The sequence below is a fragment of the Triticum dicoccoides genome, chromosome 2B (genome assembly GCF_002162155.2).
Source record: "Triticum dicoccoides isolate Atlit2015 ecotype Zavitan chromosome 2B, WEW_v2.0, whole genome shotgun sequence".
Lineage (NCBI taxonomy): Eukaryota > Viridiplantae > Streptophyta > Magnoliopsida > Poales > Poaceae > Triticum > Triticum dicoccoides.
The window spans coordinates 689499727-689510425 of NC_041383.1; positions in this window are offsets into that span (position 1 = coordinate 689499727).

Below are 10699 nucleotides of genomic sequence, written 5' to 3' on the forward strand. Positions count from 1 at the left end.
TCGCTTTTCTATCAATTGCTCGACAGTAATTTGTTCACCCACTGTAATACTTATGCTATCTTGAGAGAAGCCTCTAGTGAAACCTATGGCCCCCGGGTCTATCTTTTATCATATAAGATTTCAATCTACTTTTATTTGCATCTTTACTTTTCCAATCTATATCATAAAATACGAAAAATATATTTATCTTATCATATTATCTCTATCAGATCTCACTTTCGCAAGTGGCCGTGAAGGGATTGACAACCCCTTTATCGTGTTGGTTGCGAGTTCTTTGTTTGTTTGTGTAGGTGCGTGGGACTTTTGAGGAGCCTCCTACTGGATTGATACCTTGGTTCTCAAAAACTGAGGGAAATACTTATGCTACTATGCTGCATCGCCCTTTCCTCTTCAAGGAAAACCAACGCAAGCTCAAGACGTAGCAAGAAGGATTTCTGGCGCCGTTGCCGGGGAGGTCTTCACTCAAGTCAAGACATACCAAGTACCCATAACAAACTCATCTCCATCGCATTTACATTATTTGCCATTTGCCTCTCATTTTCATCTCCCCCACTTCACCCTTGTTGTTTTATTCGCCCTCTCTTTCCCAATCTCCTCTCTTTTTCGCTTGCTTTTTTCTTCCTCTCGCTTTCACTTGCCTTTTTCTGTTTGCTTGTGTGTTGGATTACTTGTCGCCATGGCGCAAGATAATACCAAATTGTGTGATTTCTCCAATACCAATAATAATGATTTCCTTAGTACTCCGATTGCTCCTCTTAATGATGTTGAGTCTTGTGAAATCAATGCTGCTTTGCTGAATCTTGTTATAAAAGATCAATTCTCCGGCCTTCCTAGTGAAGATGCCGCTACCCATCTAAACAACTTTGTTGATTTGTGTGAGATGCAAAAGAAAAAGATACGGATAATGATATTGTTAAATTGAAGTTATTTCCGTTTTCACTTAGAGATCGTGCTAAAGTTTGGTTTTTGTCTTTGCCTAATAATAGTACTGATTCTCGGAACAAGTGCAAAGATGCTTTTATCTCTAAGTATTTTCCTCCCGCTAAGATCATCTCCCTTAGGAACGATATTATGAATTTTAAACAACTTGATCATGAGCATGTTGCCCAATCTTGGTAAAGAATGAAATTAATGATTCGCAATTGCCCTACTCATGGTTTGAATTTATGGATGATCACACAAAACTTTTATGCTGGATTGAATCTTGCTTCTAGAAATCTTTTAGATTCGGCTGCCGGAGGCACGTTTATGGAAATCACTTTAGGAGATGCTACAAAACTCCTTGATAATATTATGGCTAATTTTTCTCAATGGCACACCGAACGATCTACTAGTAAAAAAGTGCATGCTATAGAAGAAATTAATGTTTTGAGCGGAAAGATGGATGATCTTATAAGATTGTTTGCTAATAAGAGTGCTTCTATTGATCCCAATGATATGCCTTTATCTACCTTGATTGAGAATAATAATGAATCTATGGATGTAAATTTTGTTGGTAGGAATAATTTTGGAAACAATGCTTATAGAGGAAACTTTAATCCTAGACCGTTCCCTAGCAATTCCTCTAATAATTATGGAAATTCCTACAATAATTCTTATGGTAATTTTAATAAGATGCCCTCTGATTTTCAAAAAAGTGTGAAAGAATTTATGATCTCTCAAAAGAATTTTAATGCCTTGCTTGAAGAAAAATTGCTCAAAGTTGATGATTTGGCTAGGAACGTTGATAGACTTTCGCTTGATGTTGATTCTATTAAACTTAGATCTACTTCCCCTATGCATGATATCAATGAGTATCTCAAAGCAATGAGAGTGTCCATTGACGAGTGCAAAGAAAGAACCGCTAGATTGCGTGCTCAGAAAGATTGCTTTCTAAAAGCGTGTTCTTCAAGTTTCCATGAAAATAATGATGAAGATCTTAAAGTTATTGATGTGTCCCCTATTAGATATTTGTTTTGCAATATGAATCTTAATAATAATGGGACTGGAGATGAGTCAACTTTAGTTAGAAGGTGTCCCAATAATTCAGAGTTTTTAGATCTTGATGCTAAATTTGGTAAAAGTGGGATTGGAGAGGTCATGACTTTAAATAGCATTGGACCCACTATCTCGGACTTCAACGAATTTGATTATGATAATTGTTCTTTAGAATGTATTTCCTTGTTGCAATCTGTTGTGAATTCTCCTCATGCTTATAGTCAAAATAAAGCTTTTACCAAACATATCGTTGATGCCTTGATGCAATCTTTTGATGGAAAACTTAATTTGGAAGTTTCTATACCTAGAAAACTTAATGATGAGTGGGAACCTACTATAAAGATTAAAATTAAAGATCATGAGTGTTTTGCTTTGTGTGATTTGGGTGCTAGTGTTTCCACGATTCCAAAAACTTGATGTGATATTCTAGGTTTCCATGATCTTGATGATTGCTCTTTAAATTTGCACCTTGCGGATTCCACCATTAAAAAGCCAATGGGAAGAATCAATGATGTCCTTATTATTGCAAATAGAAATTTTGTGCATGTTGATTTTATCGTTCTTGATATAGATTGCAATCTTTCTTGCCCTATTATTCTTGGTAGACCTTTCCTTAGAACGATTGGCGCAATTATTGATATAAAGGAAGGGAATATTATATTCCAATTTCCATTAAGGAAAGGCATGGAGCACTTTACAAGAAAGAAGATTAAATTACCTCAGGAATCTATCATGCGAGCTACTTATGAATCAAGTGCCAAAGATGGCACTAGTTAGATCTATCTTCGCTTTTATGCCTAGCTAGGGGTGTTAAACGATAGCGCTTGTTGGGAGGCAACCCAATTTTCTTGATGTTCTTTGTTTTTGTTCCGGTTTAGTAATAAATTTTGCATATACTTTCTGTTTAGATGTGTTTTCATGTTTTATTTAGTGTTTGTGCCAAGTAGAACCTATAGGATAACCTATGGTATGAGTTAATTTGATTCTGCTAAAAAACAGAAACTTTACGCTCACGAGAAACAATTCAATAAATCATAGAAACGTGCTTTTGCGTTGATTATATTTGTTGTATATCAATAGACAAATTGCATAGGACGTCCTATTTTGGTAGGATTTTTAAAGTTCCAGAAGTTTGCGTTAGTTACAGATTGCTGCAGACTGTTCTGTTTTTGACAGATTCTGCCTTTCGTGTGTTGTTTGCTTATTTTGATGCATCTATGGCTAGTATTAAGTGGTATGAACCATAGAGAACTTGGAATACAGTAGGTTTAACACCAATATAAACAAAGAATGAGTTCATTATAGTACCTTATGTGGTGGTTTTGTTTTCTTTCACTAACGGAGCTTATGAGATTTCCTGTTGAGTTTTGTGTTGTGAAGTTTTCAAGTTTTGGGTAAAGATTTGATGGACTATGGAATAAGGAGTGGCAAAAGCCTAAGATTGGGGATGCCCATGGCACCCCAATATATTCAAGAATATCCAAAAGCCTAAGCTTGGGGATGCCACGGGAAGGCATCCCCTATTTCGTCTTCGTTCATTGGTAACTTTACTTGGAGCTATATTTTTATTCGCCACATGATATGTGTTTTGCTTGGAGCGTCGTGTATGATATTATTCTTTGCTTTTTAGTTTACCACAATCATCCTTGCTGTACACACCTTTTGGGAGAAGCCTACTTGATTGAAATTTATTAAAATACTCTATGTGCTTCACTTATATCTTTTGAGCTAGATAGTTTTTGCTCTAGTGCTTCACTTATATCTTTTAGAGCACGGCGGTGGATTGATTTTGAAGAAATTATTGATCTCTCATGCTTCACTTATATTATTTTGAGAGTCTTTTAGAACAGCATGGTATTTTCTATGGTTATAAAATTGGTCCTAGAATGGTAGGCATCCATGTTGGGTATAATAAAAACTATCATAGGAAGTGAATTGGATGCTCTGATCAATTTGATACTTGATAATTGTTTTGAGATATAAAGGTAGTGATATTAAAGTCATGCTAGTTGGGTGATTATAAATTTAAAGAATGATTGTGTTGAAGTTAGCAAGTCACGTAGCATGCACGTATGGTTAAAGTTGTGTAACAAATTTGAAACATGAAGTGTCCTTGGATTGTGCATCCTTATGAGTGGCGGTCGGGAACGAGCGATGGTCTTTTCCTACCAATCTATCCCTCTAGGAGCATGCGCATAGTGCTTGGTTTTTGATGACTTCTAAATTTTTGCAATAAGTATATGAGTTCTTTTGACTAATGTTGAGTCCATGGATTATACGCACTTTTACCTTTCCATCATTCCTAGCCTCTTCGGTACCGCGCATTGCCCTTTCTCACCTTGAGAGTTGGTGCAAACTTCGCTGGTGCATCCAAACCCCTTGATATGATACGCTCTATCACACATAAACCTCCTTATATCTTCCTCAAAACAACCACCATACCTACCTATTTATGGCATTTCCATAGCCATTTCGAGATATATTGCGATGCAACTTTCCACCATTCCGTTTTTCATCATGACATGCATTACTATTGTCATATTGCCTTGCATGATCATGTAGTTGACATCGTATTTGTGGCATAGCCACCATGCATAAATTTTCATACATGTCACTCTTGATCCATTGCCCATCCCGGTACACCAGAGTCATTCATATAGAGTCATATCTTGTTCTAGTTTCGAGTTGTAATTCATGAGTTGTAAATACATAGAAGTGTGATGATCATCATTATTAGAGCATTGTCCCCAAAGAAAAAAAAGGCCAAAGAAAAAAAAAAGAAAGGCCAAAGAAAAAAAGAATAAAGAATAAAAGAAAAAGGGGGCAATGTTACTATCTCTTTTCCACACTTGTGCTTCAAAGTAGCACCATGTTCTTCATATAGTGAGTCTCATATGTTGTCACTTTCATATACTAGTGGGAATTTTTCATTATAGAACTTGGCTTGTATATTCCTACGATGGGCTTCCTCAAATGCCCTAGGTCTTCGTGAGCAAGCAAGTTGGATGCACACCCACTAGTTTCTTTTGTTGAGCTTTCATACATTTATAGCTCTAGTGCATCCGTTGCATGGCAATTCCTACTCCTCATGTTGACATCAATTGATGGGCATCTCCATAGCCCGTTGATTATCCTCGTCAATGTGAGACTTTCTCCTTTTTTGTCTTCTCCACACAATCCCCATCATTATTCTATTCCACCCATAGTGCTATATCCATGGCTCATGCTCATGTATTGCGTGAAAGTTGAAAAAGTTTGAGATTATTTAAGTACGAAACAATTGCTTGGCTTCTCATCGGGGGTGTAGAATTTGGGAACATTTTTGTGTGACGAAAATGAAGCACAACCTAACTATATGATTTTGTAGGGATGAACTTTCTTTAGCCATGTTATTTTGAGAAGACATGATTACTTTTATTAGTATGCTTGAAGTATTACTATTTCTTATGTCAATATGAACTTTTATTTTTGAATCATTTGGATCTGAACATTCAGGCCACAATAAAGAGAAATACATTCAGAATTGTGCAAGGTAGCATTCCACATCAAAAATTCTGTTTTTATCATTTACCTACTCGAGGACGAGCAGGAATTAAGCTTGGGGATGCTTGATACGTCTCCAACGTATCTATAATTTTTTATTGTTCCATGATATTATATTACCTGTTTTGGATGTTTATGGGCTTTATTTTACACATTTATATCATTTTTGGGACTAACCTACTAACCGGAGGCCCAGCCTGTATTGCTGTTTTTTTGCCTATTTCAGTATCTCGAAGAAAAGGAATATCAAACGGAGTCCAAATGGAATGAAACCTTCGGGAGCGTGATTTTTGGAACAAACGTGATCCAGAGGACTTGGAGTGCAAGCCATGAAGCAGCCGAGGCAGCCATGAGGGTGGAGGGTGCGCCCACCCATACAAGGCGCGCCCCCTATCTCGTGGGCCCCTTGGGCGGCCACCGACATACTTCTTCCTCCTATATATACCCACGTACCCCGAAAACATCCAGGGAGCCATCGAAGAAATATTTCCGCCACCGTAACCTTCTGTATCCATGAGATCCCATCTTGGAGCCTTCGTCGGTGCTCCGTCAGAGGGGGAATCGACCATGGAGGGCTTCTACATCAACATCATAGCCCTTCCGATGAGTTGTGAGTAGTTTACCATAGACCTTCGGGTCCATAGTTATTAGCTAGATGGCTTCTTATCTCTTTTTGGATCTCAATACCATGTTCTCCCCCTCTCTTGTGGAGATCTATTCGATGTAACTCTTTTTGCGGTGTGTTTGTTGATATCCGATGAATTGTGGGTTTATGATCAAGTTTATCTATGAGAAATATTTGAATCTCCTCTGAATTCTTTTATGTATGATTGAGTTATCTTTGCAAGTCTCTTCGAATTATCGGTTTGGTTTGGCCTACTAGATTGATCTTTCTTGCCATGGGAGAAGTGCTTAGCTTTGGGTTCAATCTTGCGGTGTCCTTTCCTAGTGATAGCAGGGGCAGCAAGGCATGTATTGTATTGTTCCCATCGAGGATAAAAAGATGGGGTTTATATCATATTTCATGAGTTTATCCCTCTACATCATGTCATCTTTCTTAAAGTGTTACTCTGTTCTTATGAACTTAATACTCTAGATGCATGTTGGATAGCAGTCGATGTGTGGAGTAATAGTAGTAGATGCAGGCAGGAGTCGGTCTACTTGTTACGGACGTGATGCCTATATACATGATCATGCCTAGATAATCTCATAATTATTCGCTTTTCTATCAATTGCTCGACGGTAATTTGTTCACTCACCGTAATACTTATGCTATCTGGAGAGAAGCCTCTAGTGAAACCTATGGCCCCCGGGTCTATCTTTTATCATATAAGCTTTCAATCTACTTTTATTTTCATCTTTACTTTTCCAATCTATATCATAAAATACCAAAAATATATTTATCTTATCATATCTCACTTTGGCAAGTGGCCGTGAATGGATTGGCAACCCCTTTATCGCATTGGTTGCAAGTTCTTTGTGTGTTTGTGTAGGTGTGTGGGACTTTTGAGGAGCCTCCTACTGGATTGATATCTTGGTTCTCAAAAACTGAGGGAAATACTTACGCTACTGTGCTGCACCACCCTTTCCTCTTCAAGGAAAACCAATGCAAGCTCAAGATGTAGCAAGCACCAGGGGGCCCACGAGGCAGGGAGCGCGCCCTAGGGAGGGGGGCGCGCCCCCATCCTCGTGGATAGGGTGTGGGCCCCCTGGCCTTGATTCTTTCGCCAGTATTTTTTATGAAATCCAAAAATAACTTTCGTGGAGTTTCAGGTCATTCCAAGAACTTTTATTTCTGCACAAAAATAACACCATGGCAATTCTGCTGAAAACAGCGTCAGTCCGGGTTAGTTCCATTCAAATCATGCTAGTTAGAGTCCAAAACAAGGGCAAAAGTGTTTGGAAAAGTAGATACGACAGAGACGTGTCAACTCCCCCAAGCTTAAACCTTTGCTTGTCCTCAAGCAATTCAGTGGATCAACTGAAAGTGATAAAGAAAAACTTTTACAAAATATGTTTGCTCTTGTTGTTGTAAATATGTAAAGCCAGCATTCAAGTTTTCAGCAAAGATTATGAACTAACCACATTCACAATAACACTTAGGTCTCATGTTTACTCATATCAATGGCATAATCAACTAGCGAGCAATAATAATAAAACTCGGATGATAACACTTTCTCAAAACAATTGTAATATGATATAACAAAATGGTATCTCGCTAGCCCTTTCTGAGACCGCAAAACATAAATGAAGAGCACCTTTAAAGATCAAGGGCTGACTAAACATTGTAATTCATGGTAAAAGAGATCCTGTCATAGTCATACCCAATATAAACTAATAGTAATGCATGCAAATGACAGCGGTGCTCTCCAGCGGGTGCTTTTAAATAAGAGGGTGATGACTCAACATAAAAGTAAATAAATAGGACCTTCAGAGGGAAGCATGGATTTGCAGAGGTGCCAGAGCTCGATTTTTGAAACAGAGATAATAATATTTTGGGTGGTATACTTTCATTGTCAATATAACAACTGAGAGATCTCGATATCTTCCATGCTACACACATTATAGGAGGTTCCCAAACAGAATGGTAAAGTTTATACTCCCCCTCCACCGACAAGCATCAATCCATGGCTTGCCCAAAACAACGGGTGCCTCCAACTAACAACAATCTTGGGGGAATTTTGTTTAATTATTTTGATTTGGTTTGAGCATGGGACTGGGCATCCCGGTGACCAGCCATTTTCTCGTGAATGAGGAGCGGAGTCCACTCCTCTTGAGAATAACCCGCCTAACATGGAAGATACAGACAGCCCTAGTAGATACATGAGATGTTCGAGCATACAAAATAGAATTCCATTTGAAGGTTTAGAGTTTGTCACATACAAATTTACTTGGAACGGCAGGTAGATACCACATATAGGAAGGTATGGTGGACTCATATGGAATAACTTTGGGGTTTATGGAAGTGGATGCACAGGAAGTATTCCCGCTTAGTACAAGTGAAGGCTAGAAAAAGACTGGGAAGCAACCGACCAGAGAGCAACAACAATCATGAACATCATTAAAATTAATAGACACTGAGTGCAAGCATGAGTAGGATATAATCCACCATGAACATAAATATCGTGAAGTCTATGTTGATTTTGTTTCAACTACATGCGTGAACATGTGCCAAGTCAAGTCACTCAAATCATTCAAAGGAGGATACCACCCTATCATACCACATCACAACCATTTTAATAGCATGTTGGCACGCAAGGTAAACCATTATAAACTCCTGGCAAGTTGAGCACGGCATACGAAACTATAATCTCTAAATTCAACGATAGCGATTTTGTGAGCAAACAACTTATGGGAACAATAATCAACTAGCCTAGGAAGGTAAAACAAGCATAGCTTCAAAAATTTCAACACATAGAGAGGAAACTTGATATTATTGCAATTCCTACAAGCATATATTCCTCCCTCATAATAATTTTTAGTAGCATCATGAATGAATTCAACGATATAACCAACACCTAAAGCATTCTTTTCATGATCTACAAGCATAGAAAATTTATTGCTCTCCACACAAGAATTTTTTTTCTTATTTGGAATAGTGGGAGTATCATAAAAGACTTGAATACTATAAATTGTTTCCACATTAAAAGTGTAATGTTTAGAAAAAGGGCAATCATAATCATGACAAGTTTTATAAATATAATCATCACTACTTCTTATAGCATAAGTTTCATCACAATAATCATCATAAGTAGAAACTTTGTTCTCATCATAATCAATTGAAACCTCTTGCAAGATAGTGGAATCATCACTAAATAAAGTTGACACTCTTCCATATCCACTTTCATATTCATCACAATAAGATTCAACATCCTCCAAATTAGTGGGATCATCACTTCCTAAAGTTGACACTCTTCCAAACCCACTTTCATCAATATAATCATCATAGGTAAGAGGCATGCTATCATCATAACAACTTTGCATATCAAAACTTGGGAGGCTAAAAATATCATCTTCAATAAACATAGCATCCCCAAGCTTGGGACAAACATTAATTGCAGCAAATATATTCCCAAATATTTAATCCTTATCAAACATAGCTTCCCCAAGCTTGGGCCTTTTCATATCATAGGCATATTCACTCTCATCATTAATAGTATGGATAGCACCAATAGTATAGCAATTGTCATCTTCACAATGAGTAGTAGGAGCAACATCATTAGAGAGAGATACCTTTTTACCTTTGTTGCTCCTTCTTTTCTTTTTCTTCTTCACATTATGTGTGGGTTCAACCTTCTTCCTTGAGCTCCTTATTAATGAGATTGGTTCAATAGAAAGTTCCTCCTCGTCACCTGATTCATCATAAGAAATAATAGGAGGATAATGGGAAGTCTCTTCCCTTTCATTAGTATTCTCTTCATCTTCTAATTGCTTTCTTTTCTTTCGGTAATTGGCAATATAAGGATTTTCAATGCAATTCACCGCACAATACATATAAATCTTCTCTAGATCAATATCAAGGAATTTCTCAAGGTTAAATTCGGGAATAAGCTTAGTTGCACGTTTCAATTCTTCATAACCCAAAAGCAAAGTTCATTATAATGCGCAAGGGAAATCAAGTCATCACAATTTTTGGACACGATTCGATCATGAAACAATTTGCATCGGAGATTCAAATGACCATGTTCATTGCAAAGTTCACAAGTACGGCGGAGATATTTTAAATTTTCAGCACTCACATTAAGCCTTTCTTGCAACCATTTAGTTTCTAAATGCTTATGCTTCTTGCAATATCTATCTTCTCTATTTGGTGTGTACTTGCAAACCCAATTCACTCCACAAAAATCGACATGCTTATAGGAGACATTTTCATTATAACTAGTGCAATCATCATTAGTACTATGGATATTCAAGGAGTTCATACTAACAACATTGCAATAATGCTCATTATTCAAAGATTTAGTGCCAAACATTTTATAGATTTCTTCTTCTAGCACTTGAGCACAATTTTCCTTACCATCATTCTCACGAAAGATATTAAAAAGATGAAGAGTATGAGACAAACTCAATTCCATTTTTTATAATTTTCTTTTATATACTAAACTAGTGATAAAACAAGAAACAAAAAGATTCGATTGCAAGATCTAAAGATATACCTTCAAGCACTCACCTCCACGGC